This window comes from Perognathus longimembris, chromosome 18, assembly GCF_023159225.1.
Source record: "Perognathus longimembris pacificus isolate PPM17 chromosome 18, ASM2315922v1, whole genome shotgun sequence".
NCBI lineage: Eukaryota > Metazoa > Chordata > Mammalia > Rodentia > Heteromyidae > Perognathus > Perognathus longimembris.
The window spans coordinates 38,894,505-38,907,398 of record NC_063178.1 but is presented as its reverse complement, the minus strand read 5'-3'; the positions used below and the strand labels follow the sequence as shown (position 1 = coordinate 38,907,398).

At 41.4% G+C, this 12,894-nt stretch overlaps 1 pseudogene; it reads left to right on the top strand.

Annotated features, from left to right (window-relative positions):
- LOC125366962 overlaps window positions 1-11,246 on the top strand; it is a 12,696-nt pseudogene extending 1,450 nt beyond the window's left edge.
- The last annotated feature ends 1,648 nt before the right edge of the window (window positions 11,247-12,894 follow it).

Below are 12,894 nucleotides of genomic sequence, written 5' to 3'. Positions count from 1 at the left end.
AAGACAGTAAGCCGTAAGTAACTTATCATTCTATTTCATTTGTTGTTTTGTTTTCAAGATTGGCAGTGGCTGAGGAAACTTGTGTGTGCAAAGCAATATCCTCTCTCTTCTCTACCCTGACCTCCCATTCCTAATGTTCCAGAAACAGCTCAGTTTCATTATTCTATTTTACAAGTACTCCTGGGTAACTTTCTCCCTATCAGTAGAAGACTCTTGTTTCATGCAGTGTAGCTTCTCCTTTCCAGGACTGTAAGTTCTTCACTTTATTCAAACATCCCTGTATCTCTTGCTTCCCAGCTATCATGGTTGATAATGAAGTGATGTTATTAGAGACAACCTGTGTCAGTGGCATGAATTCTGTACCAAAGGTTAAAGAAACCTTTCCTTCCCAACTGGCCAGTGGTCTGAAATATTTTTCTTTTGTGACATATATTTCGAGGAAATTTATTAAAATTCTTATTGTAGTCTGGTGGCTCCTGATTTTAATCTGATCTAAGCAAAAGGCTGATATCTGAGTGTTGTGGGTTGAAGCCAACCTGGACAGAAACTTCCTTGATCGCCAATTACCCAGCCAAAAGCTGGAAGTGGGGCTTTGGCTCAAGTAGCAGAGTGCTATCCTTGAGCCAAAAAGTACTATTAGAGTGTCCAGGCTTTGTTTTCAAACCCCAAGACACACACATATACTCACAGACACTCTCTCTCTCTCTCGCTCTCTCTCTCTCTCTCTCTCTCTCTCTCTCTCTCTCTCTCTCTTTGTCTCTCTGTCTCTCTCACTGTGGACAAGAAGTTACTAAATCATTATTTCATGTCATATATGGTCCACAATCCAAGTATTACCTCATGTACAATAACTACAATGTTTTAACCTATTCCCTGGCAAAAAAAATAAGCAAGTATTCAATCCATCAAAGTCATAGGTTTTTAATTACTCCTCCTAAATTTCTATGCTCATTATTTAGGTTCAACTTAAAAAAACTACCAGTTTGTTTTAGCTTTGGCTTTTGCTATTGAAGGAATCAAAACAAATTCTCATCTTTTACACAACTTGACTCTGGGATTTGATATCTATGATGTGCAATTTGGACATTGGCTAGCATTTAAAAATCCCTCCATTTGCCTCTTTGGGAAGTACAAGAGTCCAAACTACTCCTGTATGAAAGAGAGCAAGTTCATAGCAGTGCTGACAGGACCATCAGGATTAACATCTGCCCAGATTGGAATGTTGCTAGGCCTCTACAGTTTCCCACAGGTGAGGGTGGGAAAGTGAGCGGATATTAAATAAATGTCTAATTTAGTGCCATTTCACATGAGAGAAAAGAATGATAGGAAGATACTAGATTTATGAGCATATTGAATTTTGTGATATCCAAAAAAATAGAGTTCAAAATGATTGGATATTTATAGTCCCATGTGTAGAAAAGAGGATAGAAAAGTTAGAGCAAAAAATCCCTAAGTGATTCTTTTTTAAAGCAAGAAATAGGAAATGATTTTAAAGTGTGGAGATATGATGACCAGTGTGCTGGTAGTTCATGCCTCTAATCCCAATAACTCAAGAAATGTTTATCTCCATTTAGTCAGCCCAAAGCAGTCAGCAAATGTGTGGTTCCATTGGCAGAGTGCTAGCCTTGAGAGGAAAAAGTTAAGTTAATGCATGAAGCCCTGAGTTCATTGCGCTCAACTGGCTAGCTTGCACATGCACAAACACACACTCGTGCAAGTTATTATGTTGAATGAAGTCAGAAAGAAAGAAGACATGTGTTCTCTCCTATATGAAAGTTATATCTAAAACATGACCATGAATTATGAAATAAGCATGAAATACATACAAAGCCTTTTGTGTATGTGCATGAACCATCTGGCTAGTTTATGCTACATATAGGAATTTAAGTCCATGATGTATTGTCTGACCAAATAACTGACAGTATAAAAATAAAAGAACAGTAGAAAGCTGAAGCCTATCCTGTCTGAGGGTGATAGATATTAAAGGTATCTGAAAAAGAGCAGAAGAATGGGGAATAGAAGTAGATGGGTGGGAAAATACAAGATAATAGTCAATATACCTATGTAAAAACGGACTTAGGAAAGTTGGAATGAATGTGGTTGCTAGAGATAGGAGTTATAGATAGAAATAATGACAGAGATCAAAGGCATTGTATGAGTACATTTCACAACTATTAAAACCAATGAAAATGTTTAAATGAGAAAATGACTTTCCTTTAATTTAACTGGTTTACTTAATATACTTAATGATAGTGATTGTGATAGATGGTAATATTCTCATTCATGGGCTGTCCAATTTTGATTTTTTCAGCTTACCTTTGGGCCTCTTAATTAAGGCCTGAGAGACCATTACAAGTTCCCTGCTCTGTATCAGATGGCCCAGAAAGACTCATCAATAGCTAGTGCCATGGTCTCCTTACTGATTCACTTCAACTGGAACTGGGTGGATCTGTTTACCATAGAAGATGAGAAAGGTTTGTGCATTGAAAAAAGAAATGGCCAAGAACAGAGTTTGTATAGCCTTTGAGCTAGCTATTCCAACCCATGGTGTATCATACATACTCAAGGTCATGTCCCTTTATAACCAGATTAATAAATCCTCAGCAAATGTTGTTCTCATATTCGGTGATGATGAATCTCTACTAGATTTAATGAGGTGTGTTGAGCAACTATTAATAAAAAGCAAAGTTTGTATCCTGAATTCACATTGGGATTTAACCATCAGAAAGAGATATTTCATGCTTGGCTCATCCCATGTACCACTCATTTTCTCACAACGTCACCCAGCTATTTCTGGATTTACAGATTTTGTCAAGGCAGCTAACCCTTCCACATACCCAGAAGACTTTTTCCTTGCTCGGTTGTGGTTTCTGTCTTTTAATTGCTCAGATTCTGAGTCTGACTGTGTAACATGGGAGAACTGTCCTCATGAGGCCTCCTTGGATTGGTTGCCTCGGCACATTTTGACATAACTATGTCTGGAGACAGTTACAATGTGTACAACACTGTGTATGCTGTGGCCCATGCTCTCCATGAGATGCTTCTTTATCAGTCAGAAGTACAACAATGGGAAACAGGAAATGGAGTGTCCATTCCACCGCACAGGTAAGGCCTTCTGTTTCTGATGGCACACACTGTCAGAACAGTCAATTTGTACAGCATTTTATTACCACTTGAAATTAAATATTTTAGTTATGTTCCCCAAATTAAAGTAATTATAGTTCTGTAAATGTCTGTGAGGTTTTCTAGAGATGTGTTCCTGTGCTCTTAAGGAAAGCAGGCCAGTAACAAGCAATAAATTAATTCCGCATTTCCATACATTCTTCTACTTATTAATAACCTGAACATTCACACAGATGTTTCGTAAGTTATTAGCACCTTTTCCATATGAGTTTCTAAGCATGACCTGCTGAGCAAAAGTATTTTTATTTTTAAGAAGTGACCTAGTTTCATTCTCCTTTAGATACTAAAACTTGTACAAGATCAAACTATAACTATAGGCACTAATAGAATTCATTCATGTGGAAAACTCTAACTAGACATCTGAGAATTTCTGCATTTATGATTATTTAAATGAAATAGGTTTCTCTTGAAAAGAGGACTTCTAGCATTTTGCTGAGTGACCAGCATTCAGGAAAATTATTTTTATTCCTACAAAGATTTTCTTCTGGAGTGGTTCATCAAGTGTCTGTGCTTTTCTTGAATTTGAATCAGAGATTAAAGACATTCAGGAGCTTTTCTTAATTCTTAATTCTAATTTTCTTAATTTCTGTCTAACCACTGCGATGTACTTCACCATAAGATGATGTATCTCTTGTAGCTGCACCCTTTTCTGAAGAACACCCAATTTCAGAATCCTGCTGGAGATCAGGTGATTTTAGATGACAGAAGCAAATTGGAGGCAGAGTATGACATTGGGAACATTTGGAATTTTCCAGAAGGTCTTGATCTTGAGATGAAAATAGGAAAGTTTTCTCCATTTGCTCTACATGATCAACTGTCTTTATCTGAAGATATGGTAGAGTGTGCCATAGGAACTACAGAGGTGAGTTGGATTTAATTTTAATGATTTTAAGAACAAATACGTAAGAAAAATTCACAGTTAAAATGTATACCTGATTGAATGCCAGCAACTGTCTCCTGTAACACTAGCTACTCAGTTATGAATATCCTGATTTGAAGTCAGGCCAAGCAGGAACTCCTGTGAGATTGTTTTCTTCATTTAACCACTGCAAAAGAGATCCTGGGTGCTGGCTGATGCTTCTCATCCTATCTCCTTGGGAGATTGACATCCTCAGTTCTCAGATTAAAGCTCATTTTAGAGCCCTACCAGGCAAGAAATCTGTGAGACTCTATGTCATTAAACTAACAAAAACTAAGCTGGAGCTGTGGATCAAGCGGTCCATTACTCATCTTGAATAAAAGCAACTCAAGACACTGAGTTCAAGCTCCAGGATCAGCATCATCCAAGCAAAATTCAGCTTGTTTCTAAATGTTAATTTTGAACATTGTCATAAAATACAAATTGCACATTTCTTAGCAGGATTCTAACACCGATAAAGTATCTAAGGAATGGCTTCGTGTGTTTGAAAGGTTTATTTGGTTCTGTTCTCTGGTTGTTTCATTTAATGATTAGTTGAGCTGTTACTTAGGTATCTTTCATGAGAGTAATCATTGAATGAGGTAGCATATAATCCTTTTGTGAATCTAAGTTGTTCAAATAATGGAACTTTTGGAATGTTAGGAAAATGTAAACAGTTTCTGACACATGTCTGATTTTCCTCAGCCTGTTCATTCTGTCTGCAGTGAGAGCTGTGGTCTTGGATTCAGGAAATCTCCTCAGGAGGGAAAGGCTGCCTGCTGCTTTGATTGCTCTCCTTGCACAGAGAATGAGCTGGCCAATGGGATAGGTAAGTTCACAGTGGAGGGAGAAATACTTCGTTCTCTCCTAGTGCCCCACAAACTATGCAAAGCTCTACAAAAGTTGTGTATTGGGGTTGCAGTCAAAGTCCTCCTTCATTCACTTAGTAGTAATTTAATTGCAACAATGGATGATGCTACTTCCTAAAAAAAAAAAAACTAAACTAAAAGAAATCATGTGCTATGAATTGTGTAGGAATTACTTTTTCTAGTATATTGTATCATATGAGGTGCAAAATCCTTTTAAGAATGTGGTCTACAACTTTCTCAAATTTGCTTTTACATTATAAAGATAACACAAATTTGTATTTCCTAGTGCCCAGAACTGTTTTTGAAACAGAGTAAGTGCTCTGGTTTGGTACACGTGTTGTGCATGGCATGACTCTGTAACTTCAAAGAATGATTATATTCTCTGTTCCCTTGTGCTTTACAGGTGAGTAGGAGAAGAACTGATCACAATTACAAGGAAAGACCACAGTGCTCCTAGCTACATTGCACAAAGACATACTGCAGGGCTAGATCTCCAGCAGGAAGTAAACGTGAACGATGGCACAGGAACACACACCGGGAGGACAAGCTTGAAGCAGGTCTCATTTATTGTTGGGCAGATCAGGAATTATATAGCCCCCAGCAACCCCCACCTCCTGAGTCCTACCCAGCCAATCACCTAGTGGGGAGTTGATGTAAGGCACTAATGGTGAGCACCTATTGGTCCCCCGGGGGAGTGTGGGGAGCGTGGGCAAATCGTGGCTAGCAAGCCAGGCAGACGTGCCTGTGGGCTATGTCCCCAAGAGCAGGAAGTGTGCTTCTACTGCTACTCCAGCTTGCTCAACCAGACCTGACCAACTCTACCCACAAATTCCTCCTTTTCTTTTAAAAGGACCATCATATGGTGACCCGTTGTTGGAGGCGTTTCTGCCGGGAATGCAGGCACTTAATAATTCCCAGAAGAATAAGCCCTAATAGCACAAGGCCTCCCCAGATAACCACAGAGGATGGTGAAAGCCATTGCTGTAGCTTTTTAAGCACATCTTCTAAAAAGAAGGCAGCAGGAATAAGCTGTATAGTGGTCTGATTTAGGTGGGTAATAACATGCAGCAAACATTGGGTAAAGTTTAAGTACTTAAGGGACCAAGGGCCTTGGATGTATTCACTAAGTTCAGTGACATTGGGCACGGGAGTGGAAAGATGACAGAAGTAGTCATAGCATTGCACAGTCCTCCTTGTTGCAGTAGAAAAAATGTAATCTGTTCTTGGAGCAAGTCTATTTGTTGTTGGAGCAGAAGAAGGCCTCCTTTAAGATCATTTCAACCTGCAGATGCTGCAGCTCTATGGACGAAAGCTGAGGGATGAGCTGGTTTATCTGATGCATGGTGGACACGCTCTGGGACAACGATATAGCGATGGTGGTAGCAGAAGCCATTGAAGCGATGATTGCCAACACGATCGTGATTATCAATCCTATTGCTCTCCTAGGGCACGGATGAATCAGTTGAACCTGGGAAAACTGAGAGTCGTTAGTAGCCAAAACAATAAATGGGGGAACATGTACCAAGTCTGCAAAGGGATATGTGTCATTTGGTTGCCAGTGATTACTGAGGGTGCAGGTGTCAGAAGAGTTGTCTCCTAGACAAAAAAAGAACGGGGCTCTAACTACTACCATCCCTGACGTTTGGTCACACACAGAGCAGTTGCAGTGAGGAGTGTTGGCCAATAGAAAAGGAGATAGGTCCAGGCAGGAATGTGATGAACAAATGATTGGCATTGGCATGGGGGGGGGGGGGTCCTAAGTCCCCCAACCGCCCTCCTGAAGAGTTATAAAAGTCTTTTAGATTTTTAGGTTTGGGATTCTCCTCAGACCAGTTGTATATAGCTGGGCCTAGGGATGAAGTGTCTGGAAAGATACAAACAAATCCTCTCCCCTGTGCCATTAGGGAAGCAGGGCCCTCCCATTTTCTTGTGATGGGGTCCCTCCATCTGACCATGGGGACCAGAGTAGGTGCCTTCAGGAGACCCCAATACAAGGCTGTCGGGGACCCATGCATGGTATATGCAAATGTCAATTTTTTTTTTACCATGTGACAATAGTTTAATTGTGTTTGGGGGTCTTTGAGTCCTAGCCCCTCCATTTCCCCCTTTTCTTTTAAAAGGAGGATCTTGATTTCCTTGTGACTGCGTTCAACAATAGCTTAGCATTGTGGGTTATATGGGATACCTGTGGGGTGTGTAATGTTCCAAAGGGCACAAAATTCATGAAACTGTCTGTATGTGTAAGCAGGGCCATTGTCTGTTTTAAGGGTACAAGGAATGCCCATAATTGTAATGGCATGTAAAAGTGATTTGATGGCATACTTTTTTGTTTTACCAGTTAGGGCTAAGGCTGTTGTAAAGCCTGAGAATGTATCTATGCACACATGGACGTATTTTTGCCTGGCAAATTGGGGAACATGGGTTATGTCCATTTTCCATGTGCCATTGGGCCTAAGGCCTCGCGGATTTGTTCCCATGGGTTGTAGTGGTCCTAAGGGTAAGAGAGGCGAACAGGAGAAGCAGGACTGAATCATGTGTTTGCATTGTTGGTCCATTAAATCAGGAAATAACTGTTTGATAGTGGTTGCTGATAAGTGGAAGCGACCATGCAATGCTCGGGCATGGTCCATAGATGTATTGGTGAGTAACACGGCTGGGGTGACAGCATGGTTAATAGCCTCGTTACCAGCAGCTAGGAGTCCAGGGAGGTTAGTATGAGATCTAATGTGTTGAATGTACCAGGGTTGGGCACGATTGTCTAGAAAAGTCTGAATTTTGAACATTATTTGTGTTACATCATGACCATCATCCCTTAATAAGGCTCCAGGAAGAATGGCAACAGTTTGTACAGCATATAGACTATCAGAAAAAATATTAAGAGGTTTATTGGGAAAGGATGCAATGGTAAGTAATATGGCTAATAATTCAGCAGTTTGAACGGACAGGGAATGCTGTTGAAGCACATATTTTTTAGCATCAGCATTATAAAATCCATAAACAGTTTTGCTAGCATCTGTAAAAAGCACAACAGCCTGAGGGATGGGTTTCCATTTTGGATGGGAAGGGTACCGCCACAAAAGTGGCAGCTCTTGGGTATCTCTTAACACAGGGCTTTTGGGCATGTGATTATCAATGCTAAAATAGTAGTGGATGACCTATAAGGCTAATTCCTCTTCAGTTGTCAGGAAATTAAAGATGGTCTTTCCTATGGGCCAGATAAGATGGTCTGGGAATCTGCCATAAGTTTGACGGCAGCGTTCTGCACCCTTTATGGCTAAATTGCACAGCATGGTAATGGGCATGCTAATTTTTGGTAACTGGGAAGTGGCTAGATGTATCCATTGTAATATACAATGGGTTGTGTTAAGGCCATTATTATTTATTATAATTAGGGTGATTTCTTGAGTGACATCTAAAAACACTAAGGGGGTCGACCATAATCGGTCAGCAACCTGTTGTAGAACTTGCATAGCATCAGGGGAAAGTACACGAAGAGAAGTTGGTTCCGAGGGTCCCTGAAGTAACTAAAACAAAGGCTGAAGTTTTTGGGTAGGGAGACGCATAAAGTCACGCACCCAATTGATATGCCTACATAATTGTTGTAGTTCAGTTAAAGTATATTGGGGATTAATAACAATACTAGGCCAATTTGGGGTAATTGTTTGATCTAAATGGTATCCAAGATATGCATAAGGGGCTTTCATTTGAATTTTCTCAGGGGCAATATGGAGGCCCAGCATTGCAAGGTTTTTCTTGAGTTGCGTTAGGCAGGCTTGCATGGTGGCAACATCTTTATGTGCCAACAGAATGTTATCCATATAATGGACACAAAAGCACTTAGAAAGTAAAGGCATGATAGCATGGGCAACATACATCTGACATAGAGTAGGGCTATGTTTCATTCCTTGACAGAGAACTTTCCATTGATATCAGTGAGTGGGTAGCTGACATTTAGGTTCCCACACCGAGAAGGCATAATATTCTTTATCATCAGGGTGTAAGGGGATAGAAAAGAAGCAGTCCTTAATATCAATAATGGCAACATGCCAGCCTTTGGGTATTGCAGAAGGGTGTGGGAGTCCAGGTTGGAGTGTTCCCATCTTTTTCAAATGACTATTAATGATACGTAGGTCATGGAGGAGTCTCCATTTCCCTTGAGCTCTTTTTTGGATAACAAAATAGGGGAATTATGGGGGCTGGTGCTCTGAGTCACAAGATGGCCGAAGTTGTTGATCCTCCTCCATCTTGCTGGCATTGTCTGCTGTGCCACAAGAAGACGGAAGTGCTTGATCAGCTCTGCCATTTTCTACTTGTTCTGCCTCCTCCTGCAGTGAGGCGTTGAATGCCTGCAAAGTTTCTCCCTCCTCTCACCCCGACAGACAGGCTTGAATTGCTACTACAATAGGATAAAAAGACAAGGGCAGCTCAGTGCTTTCGCAGACTTCTTTTTTACGAGCTGCTTGAAGGACACGGGTCCAGCTGTCTGGATCCCAAATGGCCCTGGAGTCAATCCAGGGTCACAATGCACTTACTATTTCCCATATCAAACTAGCTTCTTTTTCTGATACGTTTATCCACCTACTCTGAAGCAGGGCAACAAGTGCTTGAGACTGAGGATCCCGCACTGTGGGGGGAAGGTTGCCCATGGAGGCGCTTACCTTGCACTAGACCATCCGTCTGCCAAAAACACTCAAGCCCCACGTTGGGCGCCACTTGCAGGGCTAGATCTCCGGCAGGAGGTAAGCGTGAACGATGTGCACAGGAACACATGCCGGGAGGACAAGCTTGAAGCAGGTCTCGTTTATTGTTGCACAGATCAGGAATTATATAGCCCCCAGCAACCCCCACCTCCTGAGTCCTGCCCAGCCAATCACCTAGTGGGGAGTTGATGTAAGGCACTAGTGGCGGGCACCTATTGGTCCCCTGGTGAAGTGAGGGGAGCGTGGACAGATCGTGGCCGGCAAGCCGGGCAGACGTGCCTGTGGGCTACGTCCGCAAGAGCAGGAAGTATGCTTCTACTGCTACTCCAGCTCGCTGAACCAGACCTGACCAGCTCTACTCACAACATACAGAAAAATTCAAGGTCCTCTAGTCATTTTAAATAACAACATTGAGTTGAACACAAGAATCTGAATATTATTATGGAAGCATGAAGAGATGTATAAAGTGATTGTTAGGACATTAGGAATACCAAAAAACAATATGAATATAGTATTCATTGCAAATAACAAGTCTAAACTAGACTTCTGGAAACAAGTGTAGGAACATGATGAAGTTACAAAAAACAATGCTAAACTTGATCAAATGAAGATTATGCTAGTCCTTTTTGGTGTATACGAATTTTTTTCTAGGTAGGGATTTCCTAATTTCCTTGTAAGTAGTGAAAAGGGAATAATGGTAACTTGTCTTTCTCATCAGATATGGAGCATTGTGTAAAGTGTCCAGATCACCAATATGCCAACACAGAGAGAAACAAGTGCCTCCTAAGAGCTGCAAGTTTCCTGGCTTATGGAGAGCCCTTGGGGGTGGCTTTGGCGTGTATGGCTCTTGGTTTATCTACACTCACAGCAATTGTTCTTGGGGGTCTTTGTGAAACATCACAACACCCCCATTGTCAAGGGTAATAATCAGGCTCTCATCTTCTGTTTCCTCTGTTCCTTGCTGTTTACTGGATGTCCCAACACAGTCACCTGCATTCTACAGCAAACCATATTTGGAGTTGCATTTACGGTAGCTGTTTCTGCTGTATTGGCCAAAACTGTAACTGTGATTCTGGCCTTCAAGGTCACTTCTCCAGGGAGAAGAATGAGGTGGCTGCTGGTATCAAGGGCTCCTAACTTCATCATTCCCATCTGCACTCTGATCCAAGTGACTTTCTGTGGACTCTGGCTGGGTACCTCTCCTCCCTTCATTGACACAGACACACACTCTAAACATGGACACATAATCATCCTGTGTAACAAGGGCTCCCTCAGTGCTTTCTACTGCATCTTGGGATACCTGGGCTCCCTGGCCCTAGCCAGCTTCACTATCGCTTTCTGGCCAGGAACCTGCCTGACACCTTCAATGAAGCCAATTTTCTGACCTTCAGCATGCTGGTGTTCTGCAGTGTGTGGCTCACATTCCTGCCTGTCTACCACAGTGCCGAGGGCAAGGTCATGGTGGCTGTGGTGGTTTTCTCCATCTTGGCCTCCAGTACAGGGCTCCTGGGCTGCATTTTTGCCCCCAAGTGCTACATCATCTTGTTAAGGACAGACGGAAATTGTCTGCATGGCTTCATGGATAAGACACATTGAAGTCAAAGTAAGCATTGTTAAGACTAAACTCATACATTTGATTACTACATAAAATTTCTGAACTAAATCTATAGTAATTTTCCAGTCTTATGTTTGTTTATATTATGGAAATGTTACTTCAGTGAATAAGGGTGTATTGATTACATTTTTCTTGTAAATTTTTCATTGCTTCTATTTAATATGTACTTAATCTTCATTCCAATCTTCGGTGTCCAATATTTGAGCTAAGTCCTAGGTGAAGGGCTAAGTGTACACATAATGAGACATAACACTGGTAAATTCTCTTCTTCAGCTACATCCATCCCAGAAGCATATTCAGGCACCCAGAAGGGAAGCAGCAGTATATTACCCAAATAGGTTCAAGAAATCACATAGGGGAAGAGGAGGTCTTTCATCTCAGAGGATAAAATCCTAGGTGATGATTCTTTTTTTTTTTTTCCGGCCAGTCCTGGGCATTGGACTCAGGGCCCGAGCACGTCCCTGGCTTCTTCCCGCTCAAGGCTATCACTCTGCCACTTGAGCCACAGCGCCGCTTCTGGCCGTTTTCTGTATATGTGGTGCTGGGGAATCGAACCTAGGGCCTCGTGTATCTGAGGCAGGCACTCTTGCCACTAGGCTATATCCCCAGCCCCTAGGTGATGATTCTTGAGAGGAGTTTTACTGTGACTATAATGAGGGGAAAAGCTAAAAAGAACAGCAGAGAGAAAAGGAGATGGGGAAAGGGAATGAAAAAGTGGAGAGAGTGGAGTATGAAAGAGGGACATGCAGAGATGTCAGAGACAGAGGGACATGGGATTCAATGTATTGTTACTCTGGGTATGCACAGAAGGCAGATTGTTGACAATAAATGTTTAGGAATTTTATTTTTACTAGCCAGATGTTATTTCTTTCAGTTTCTTTTTTTTATTATTATTGTAAAGGTGATGTACAGAGGAATTGCAATTACAAACATCATAGAAATATTACATTTCTTTTTGGACAATGTCACCCCATGCATCTCTCTGTCCCAGGTTTTCCTTCCCAGCCCCACCCACAATTTTTATCCTTCCTTTTCAACACAGTGTCAAGCGAGTACCAATGCTTCATTTGTGTACCGTTGTAACCTCCATTTCTGTGCCCCCACTTACACTCCTAAATACAATAAATGAATGAACAAGACCAAAGGGAATGAAAACAAATATAACAACCATGAAAAACAAACCATTGTTTCCCTTTTCTTGAATTCGTTACAGTAAATAGCAATTTCTATGATAGGATGCACATAGCTATTGTTCCTTTTTGTTCCTCTCCTAAGACTATGTTCCATTGCTCACTCTGTTGGAATGCCTAGAGACAAAATGTATTGGGCTCATCCTTTAATGTTTTAGTGTCAATCTTGCAACTTGACTTCAGGACCTGTTTAATGTCCCTGAGCTTTCTTTTTTTAATAATTTGCTCATGGCTAGTACTCTACTACTTGAGCCACACATCCACTTCAGACTTCTTGGTGATTGATGAGATAAGAGTCTCACAGACTATTATGACCATTCTGGCTTTGAACCAAAATCCTCAGATCTCAGTCTCCTGAGAAAAGATAGGATTGGAGGCATGAGTCACTGGTGCCTGGCTATTTCTTCCTGTTTTTATCCATGCCCCAGAAGATTATGTG